The sequence below is a fragment of the Oncorhynchus gorbuscha genome, linkage group LG09 (assembly GCF_021184085.1).
Source record: "Oncorhynchus gorbuscha isolate QuinsamMale2020 ecotype Even-year linkage group LG09, OgorEven_v1.0, whole genome shotgun sequence".
NCBI lineage: Eukaryota > Metazoa > Chordata > Actinopteri > Salmoniformes > Salmonidae > Oncorhynchus > Oncorhynchus gorbuscha.
In genome coordinates, this window is record NC_060181.1 from 78,401,348 (window position 1) to 78,410,311 (window position 8,964).

Below are 8,964 nucleotides of genomic sequence, written 5' to 3' on the forward strand. Positions count from 1 at the left end.
ACCATACCCCGTTCCAAGGGACTTCAATTTGTTGTCTTGGGCTTCCCGGGTGGCGCAGTGGTTAAGGGCGCTGTACTGCAGCGCCAGCTGCGCCACCAGAGACTCTGGGTTCGCGCCCAGGCTCGTGGGGCGATGCACAATTGGCCTAGCGTCGTCCGGGTTAGGGAGGGTTTGGCCGGTAGGGAAATCCTTGTCTCGTCGTGCACCTGCGACTCCTGTGGCGGGCCGTGCGCAGTGCGCACTAACCAAGGCTTCCAGGTGCACAGTGTTTTCTCTGACACATTGGTGCGGCTGGCTTCCGGGTTGGATGAGCGCTGTGTTAAGAAGCAGTGCGGCTTGGTTGGGTTGTGTATCGGAGGACGCATGACTTTCAACCTTCGTCTCTCCCGAGCCTGTACGGGAGTTGTAGCGATGAGACAAGATAGTAGCTACTAAAAACAATTGTATACCACAAAATTGGGGAGAAAAAGGGGTAAATAAATACATTTTGTTGTCTTACCAATTCACCCTCTGAATGTTACACATGCGGATGCATCGTTGAGAGCATTCTGTCGGACTGCATCGCCGCCTGGTAAGGCAACTACACCACCCGCAACTACATGGCTCTCCAGAGGGTGGTGCGGTCAGCCCAACGAATCACCGGGGGCACGCTGTCTTCCCTCCAGGACAGCACTCAGTGTCAAAAGAAGGCCAAGAAGATCATGAAGGACCTCAGTTACCTGACAACAGACTGTTCACTCAGCTACCGTCCGACAAACAGAGACAGTACAGGTGTATCTAAGATAGAGAGACTAAAGAAAACAGCTTCTATCACCAGACCATCAGACTGTTGAACAGCTTCTATTACCAGACCATCAGACTGTTGAACAGCTTCTATTACCAGACCATCAGACTGTTGAACAGCTTCTATTACCAGACCATCAGACTGTTGAACAGCTTCTATTACCAGACCATCAGACTGATGAACAGCTTCTATTACCAGACCATCAGACTATTGAACAGCTTCTATTACCAGACCATCAGACTGTTGAACAGCTTCTATTACCAGACCATCAGACTGATGAACAGCTTCTATTACCAGACCATCAGACTGTTGAACAGCTTCTATTACCAGACCATCAGACTGTTGAACAGCTTCTATTACCAGACCATCAGACTGTTGAACAGCTTCTATTACCAGACCATCAGACTGTTGAACAGCTTCTATTACCAGACCATCAGACTGTTGAACAGCTTCTATTACCAGACCATCAGACTGTTGAACAGCTTCTATCACCAGACCATCAGACTGTTGAACAGCTTCTATTACCAGACCATCAGACTGTTGAACAGCTTCTATTACCAGACCATCAGACTGTTGAACAGCTTCTATTACCAGACCATCAGACTGTTGAACAGCTTCTATTACCAGACCATCAGACTGTTGAACAGCTTCTATCACCAGACCATCAGACTGTTGAACAGCTTCTATTACCAGACCATCAGACTGTTGAACAGCTTCTATTACCAGACCATCAGACTGTTGAACAGCTTCTATTACCAGACCATCAGACTGTTGAACAGCTTCTATTACCAGACCATCAGACTGTTGAACAGCTTCTATTACCAGACCATCAGACTGATGAATAGCTTCTATTACCAGACCATCAGACTGTTGAACAGCTTCTATTACCAGACCATCAGACTGTTGAACAGCCATCACCTGCCATCTACCAGGTACTGCACACTCACAACACGCACACTGGCTGTCACATACACCTCATACTCATAAGCACACAAACACACACACACACACGCACATGCACACACACACGCACATGCACACACACACACACACATGCACACACACACACACACACACACACACACACACACACACACACACACACACACACACACACACACACACACACACACACACACACACACACACACACACACACACACACACACACACACACACACACACACACACACACACACACACACACACACACACACACACACACACACACACACACACACACACACACACACACACACACAAACCCAAAACCTAGTTACAAACACTGGACAGCGAAAAACCCAAAACAAACACGATACATCACCAAACGTAACAACCAACAAGCCCGCACAAACACCAGCGGGCAAAACGAACTAAAATAACACCCATCCCCAAAACCCCAACAAGGAACAGGTGAAAACAATTAGACAGCAACAAACGAAAAGGAAAAAGGGATCGGTGGCATCTAGTAGACCGGTGACGATGACCGCCGAGCGCCACCCCAACAGGAAGGGGAGCCACCTTCGCTGGTATTCTGGACACATTGTTGTCCCATGTTATAGAGATATTAAACCATTGGACCGTTCAGATGTCACACTGTGTATTTAAATGCTGTATTCTTAACATAGCTCATTCTAATATATCTACTACAGTACGTATTCTAGGTTTATCTTGTGTAAATTAATCAGGTGTATATATATGTATAGATTCCATTTGAATTACTGTTACAACACTATTTGGGTTGTTAAATAGATTCGTTCTGACGGTTCTTGATGTATTTTTTTTTAAAGGTACTGACCGAGAGACAGAATGAGTGTGAGCGAGAGAGCGAGAGAAAAAGAAACCAAGTGTGAACTGTAATCTGTTTGACAAAGCTCCTGCCTAGTGTCTAATAATAACACTGACAGGAAGTGTGAGTGTGGTGCTGACAGGGAGTGTGGTGCTGACAGGGAGTGTGGTGCTGACAGGGAGTGTGGTGCAGACAGGGAGTGTGGTGCTGACAGGGAGTGTGGTGCTGGCAGAAGTGTGAGTCTGGTGCTGACAGGGAGTGTGGTGCTGACAGGGAGTGTGGTGCTGACAGGGAGTGGGGTGCTGACAGGGAGTGTGGTGCTGGCAGGGAGTGTGGTGCTGACAGGGAGTGTGGTGCTGACAGGGAGTCTGGTGCTGACAGGGAGTGTGGTGCTGGCAGAAGTGTGAGTGTGGTGCTGACAGGGAGTGTGGTACTGGCAGGGAGTGTGGTGCTGGCAGGGAGTGTGGTGCTGACAGGGAGTGTGGTGCTGACAGGGAGTGTGGTGCTGACAGGGAGTGTGGTACTGGCAGGGAGTGTGGTGCTGACAGGGAGTGTGGTGCTGACAGGGAGTGTGGTGCTGACAGGGAGTGTGGTGCTGACAGGGAGTCTGGTGCTGACAGGGAGTGTGGTGCTGGCAGAAGTGTGAGCGTGGTGCTGACAGGGAGTGTGGTGCTGACAGGGAGTGTGGCTCTGATGGGAAGTGTGAGTGTGGTGCTGACAGGAAGTGTGGTGCTGACAGGAAGTGTGGTGCTGACAGGGAGTGTGGTGCTGACAGGAAGTGTGGTGCAGGAGGAAGTGTGAGTGTGGTGCTGACAGGGAGTGTGGTGCTGACAGGGAGTGTGGTGCTGGCAGAAGTGTGAGCGTGGTGCTGACAGGGAGTGTGGTGCTGACAGGGAGTGTGGTGCTGACAGGGAGTGTGGTGCTGACAGGGAGTGTGGTGCTGACAGGGAGTGTGGTGCTGGCAGAAGTGTGAGTCTGGTGCTGACAGGGAGTGTGGTGCTGACAGGGAGTGTGGTGCTGACAGGGAGTGTGGTGCTGACAGGGAGTGTGGTGCTGGCAGAAGTGTGAGTCTGGTGCTGACAGGGAGTGTGGTGCTGACAGGGAGTGTGGTGCTGACAGGGAGTGTGGTGCTGACAGGGAGTGTGGTGCTGACAGGGAGTGTGGTACTGACAGGGAGTGTGGTACTGACAGGGAGTGTGGTGCTGACAGGGAGTGTGGTACTGACAGGGAGTGTGGTGCTAGCAGAAGTGTGAGCGTGGTGCTGACAGGGAGTGTGGTGCTGACAGGGAGTGTGGTGCTGACAGGGAGTGTGGTGCTGACAGGGCGTCTGGTGCTGACAGGGAGTCTGGTGCTGACAGGGAGTGTGGTGCAGGCAGAAGTGTGAGCGTGGTGCTGACAGGGAGTGTGGTGCTGGCAGGGAGTGTGGTGCTGACAGGGAGTGTGGTGCTGACAGGGAGTCTGGTGCTGACAGGGAGTGTGGTGCTGGCAGAAGTGTGAGTGTGGTGCTGACAGGGAGTGTGGTACTGGCAGGGAGTGTGGTGCTGACAGGGAGTGTGGTGCTGACAGGGAGTGTGGTGCTGACAGGGAGTCTGGTGCTGACAGGGAGTGTGGTGCTGACAGGGAGTCTGGTGCTGACAGGGAGTGTGGTGCTGGCAGAAGTGTGAGCGTGGTGCTGACAGGGAGTGTGGTGCTGACAGGGAGTGTGGCTCTGACGGGAAGTGTGAGTGTGGTGCTGACAGGAAGTGTGGTGCTGACAGGAAGTGTGGTGCTGACAGGGAGTGTGGTGCTGACAGGAAGTGTGGTGCAGGAGGAAGTGTGAGTGTGGTGCTGACAGGGAGTGTGGTGCTGACAGAAAGTGTGGATCTGACGGGAAGTGTGAGTGTAGTGCTGACAGGAAGTGTAGTGCTGACAGGGAGTGTGGTGCTGACAGGAAGTGTGATGCTGACAGGGAGTGTGGTGCTGACAGGGTGTGTGAGTGTGGTGCTGACATGAAGTGTGGTGCTGGCAGGGAGTGTGAGTGTGGTGCTGACAGGAAGTGTGGTGCTGACAGGGAGTGTGAGTGTGGTCCTGACAGGGTGAGTGGTGCTGACAGGGAGTGTGCTGCTGACAGGGAGTGTGGTGCTGACAAGAAGTGTGGTGCTGACAGGGAGTGTGGTGCTGACAAGAAGTGTGGTGCTGAATAGGAGTGTGGTGCTGACAGGAAGTGTGTGTGTGGTGCTGACAGGAAGTGTGGTGCTGACAGGAAGTGTGGTGCTGGCAGGGAGTGTGAGTGTGGTGCTGACAGGAAGTGTGGTGCTGACAGGGAGTGTGAGTGTGGTCCTGACAGGGTGAGTGGTGCTGACAGGGAGTGTGGTGCTGACAGGGAGTGTGGTGCTGACAAGAAGTGCGGTGCTGACAGGGAGTGTGGTGCTGACAAGAAGTGTGGTGCTGAATAGGAGTGTGGTGCTGACAGGAAGTGTGTGTGTGGTGCTGACAGGGAGTGTGAGTGTGTTGCTGACAGGAAGTGTGGCCCTGACAGGGAGTGTGGTGCTGACAGGGAGTGTGGTTCTGACAGGGAGTGTGGTGCTGACAGGAAGTATGAGTGTGGTGCTGAAAGGGAGTGTGGTGCTGACAGGGAGTGTGGTGCTGACAAGAAGTGTGGTGCTGACAGGGAGTGTGAGTGTGGTGCTGACAGGGTATGTGAGTCGGTGCTGACAGGAAGTGTGGCACTGACAGGAAGTGTGGCGCTGACAGGGAGTGTGGTGCTGACAGGGAGTGTGGTGCTGACAAAAAGTGTGGTGCTGACAGGAAGTGTGAGTGTGGTGCTGACAGGGAATGTGAGTGTGTTGCTGACAGGAAGTGTGGTGCTGACAAGAAGTGTGGCTCTGACAGGGAGTGTGGTGCTGATAAGAAGTGTGGTGCTGACAGTGAGTTTGAGTGTGGTACTGACAGGACGTATGGTGGTGATAGGGAGTATGGTGCTGACAGGAAGTGTGGCCCGGATAGAGAGTGTGAGTGTGGTGCTGACAGGGAGTGTGAGTGTGGTGCTGACAGGGAGTGTGGTGCTGAAAGGGAGTGTGATACTGACATGGAGTGTGGTGCTGACAGGGAGTGTGGTACTGACAGGGAGTGTGGTGCTGAAAGGGAGTGTTATACTGACAGGGAGTGTGGTGCTGAAAGGGAGTGTGATACTGACAGGGAGTGTGGTGCTGAAAGGGAGTATGGTGCTGAAAGGGAGTGTGGTGCTGAAACGGAGTGTGGTGCAGAAAGGGAGTGTGATACTGACAGGGAGTGTGGTGCTGAAAGGGAGTGTGGTACTGACAGGGAGTGTGGTACTGAAAGGGAGTGTGGTGCTGAAAGGGAGTGTGGTGCTGAAAGGGAGTGTGATACTGACAGGGAGTGTGGTGCTGAAAGGGAGTGTGGAACTGACAGGGAGTGTGGTGCTGAAAGGGAGTGTGGTACTGACAGGGAGTGTGGTGCTGAAAGGGAGTGTGGTACTGACAGGGAGTGTGGTGCTGAAAGGAAGTGTGGTACTGGCAGGGAGTGTGGTGCTGAAAGGGAGTGTGGAACTGACAGGGAGTGTGGTGCTGACAGGGAGTGTGGTACTGACAGGGAGTGTGGTACTGGCAGGGAGTGTGGTACTGGCAGGGAGTGTGGTACTGACAGGGAGTGTGGTACTGGCAGGGAGTGTGATACTGGCAGGGAGTGTGGTGCTGACAGGGAGTGTGGTACTGACAGGGAGTGTGGTACTGACAGGGAGTGTGGTACTGACAGGGAGTGTGGTACTGACAGGGAGTGTGGTACTGGCAGGGAGTGTGGTACTGGCAGGGAGTGTGGTACTGGCAGGGAGTGTGGTACTGGCAGGGAGTGTGGTACTGGCAGGGAGTGTGGTACTGACAGGGAGTGTGGTACTGGCAGGGAGTGTGGTACTGACAGGAAGTGTGGTACTGGCAGGGAGTGTGGTACTGGCAGGGAGTGTGGTACTGACAGGGAGTGTGGTACTGGCAGGGAGTGTGGTGCTTGTGTTAGTGTGTGAACATCTGCTAGACCAGTCAAAGGTGAGAAACAGGTCTAGTCAGGCCCAGGGGACACCAGCTTTGTAGGGAATATACTTGACTGCAGGTGGGAGAGAACAGACCCACATGCACACAAACTGTTGCACACACATATGGACAATCATCTTGTAATTATGTCTCTCAATCTTGGCATACAAATAGAAATTAATCATGTGTGAAACGAAAGGGAGAGATTGGGAACGAGGGGGAAATGGAGAGATTGGGATTGATAGAGAATGTGAGAGATGGGAAACGAGAGAGAAAGGGAGAGGTGGGGAATGAGAGAAAAGGGGAGGGATGGGGAACGAGAGAGAAAGGGAGAGATGGGGAATGAGAGAAAAGGGGAGGGATGGGGAACAAGAGGGAAAGGGAGAGATGGGGAATGGGAGAAAAAGGGAGAGATGGGGAATGAGGGGGAAAGGGAGAGATGGGGAATGAGGGGGAAAGGGAGAGATGTGGAATGAGAGGGAAAGGGAGAGATGAGGAATGAGGGGGAAAGGGAGAGATGAGGAATGAGGGGGAAAGGGAGAGATGGGGAATGAGGGGGAAAGGGAGAGATGGGGAATGAGAGGGAAAGGGAGAGATGGGGAATGAGAGGGAAAGGGAGAGATGAGGAATGAGGGGGAAAGGGAGAGATGGGGAATGAGAGGGAAAGGGAGAGATGGGGAATGAGAGGGAAAGGGAGAGATGGGGAATGAGAGGGAAAGGGAGAGATGGGGAATGAGGGGGAAAGGGAGAGATGAGGAATGAGAGGGAAAGGGAGAGATGGGGAATGAGGGGGAAAGGGAGAGATGGGGAATGAGAGAAAAAAGAGTATAGAGAGGAACAGCAGGTCTAAAAGAAGAGGGGCTCAGATAGTTATATATGGATACTTTGCAGTAAGAGCCTCTCTAATGAATAATTGATCTGCAGGAAAATGTAGCAATTTGCACTCCCGGCGGGCTAATGTAATGTTAAAATGAAGCTACTAGGGTCAGAGTGTGTACGTATCTGTATGTGTAGGGTAATCCAATGTTAAATCAAGTTGCTAGCCTGCAGACAGTATGCACTGTATGTTGGTGTATGTGTGTGTGTGTGTGTGTGTGTGTGTGTGTGTGTGTGTGTGTGTGTGTGTGTGTGTGTGTGTGTGTGTGTGTGTGTGTGTGTGTGTGTGTGTGTGTGTGTGTGTGTGTGTGTGTGTGTGTGTGTGTGTGTGTGTGTGTGTGTGTGTGTGTGTGTGTGTGTGTGTGTGTGTGTGTGTACTAAAGTGCGTATGTGTGAGCAGGTACCTGTGAGCATGCATGCGACAGGAGTCTACAGAACATCCTGCCTATTATCTAATATAAGAACATCTTGACTATGACAGGCTGTATCTGAAGAATGAAATTACATCCTTGACTTGACCAGCTTTAGCTGCATCTAATCACAGTTCATCATCTGAAGCAGCATGTAAATAAAACTGAATCACATTAACATGAGCAGCAGCTCCTCTGTTGACATTCATGTTTTGAAGTTGGCAGCCTGTGTGTAGGTGACGCTTGATCGCGGTCGGCAGGAGGGATCACCCTTCTCCTGGTAACTGCCAAAATAATGGAAAGGCTTGAGTATATGAGGGATGCAAAGTATATTGAAAGCAGGTGCTTCCACATAGGTGTGGTTCCTGAGTTAATTAAGCAATTAACATCCCATCATGCTTAGGGTCATGTATAAAATTGCTGAGCAGGCCATTATTTTGGCTACCACTGCTATGCCCCCATAGGATGACAATTCCCCCATCCACAGGGCACTAGTGGTCACTTAATGGTTTGATGAGCATGAAAACAACGTAAACCATATCCCATCTCAGTCACCAGATCTCAACCCAATTGAACACTTATGGGAGATTCTGGGGCGGCGCCTGAGAGCGTTTTCCACCATCTTCAAAAAAACACCAAATAATGGAATTTCTCAAGGAAGAACATCCCTCTGATATAGTTCCAGACACTTGTAGAATGTATGCCAAGGTGCATTGAAGCTGTTCTGGTGCATGGTGGCCCAATGGCTTATTAACATACTTTATGAGGATGTTTCCTTTATTTTGGCAGGTACCTGTATCTGAGATTCCATTGATTATCATAACCTGTCATCCACACCAAGCTCTTTAGAGAACCTGGACTCTTGTAGTATCCCCTCTGACTGCCATGCTTTTCTCTAAACAGTGGAAATTCGGAAAGTAATTCAGACCCCTTGACTTTTTCCACATTTTGTTACATTATGGCCTTATTATAAAATGTATTAAATTGTTTTTTTCCTTCATCAATCTACACACAATACCTCATAACGACAAAGCTGTTGTTACATCTGCTCCTACTACGCCCTCTTGTGTTCATCCGGTGTCT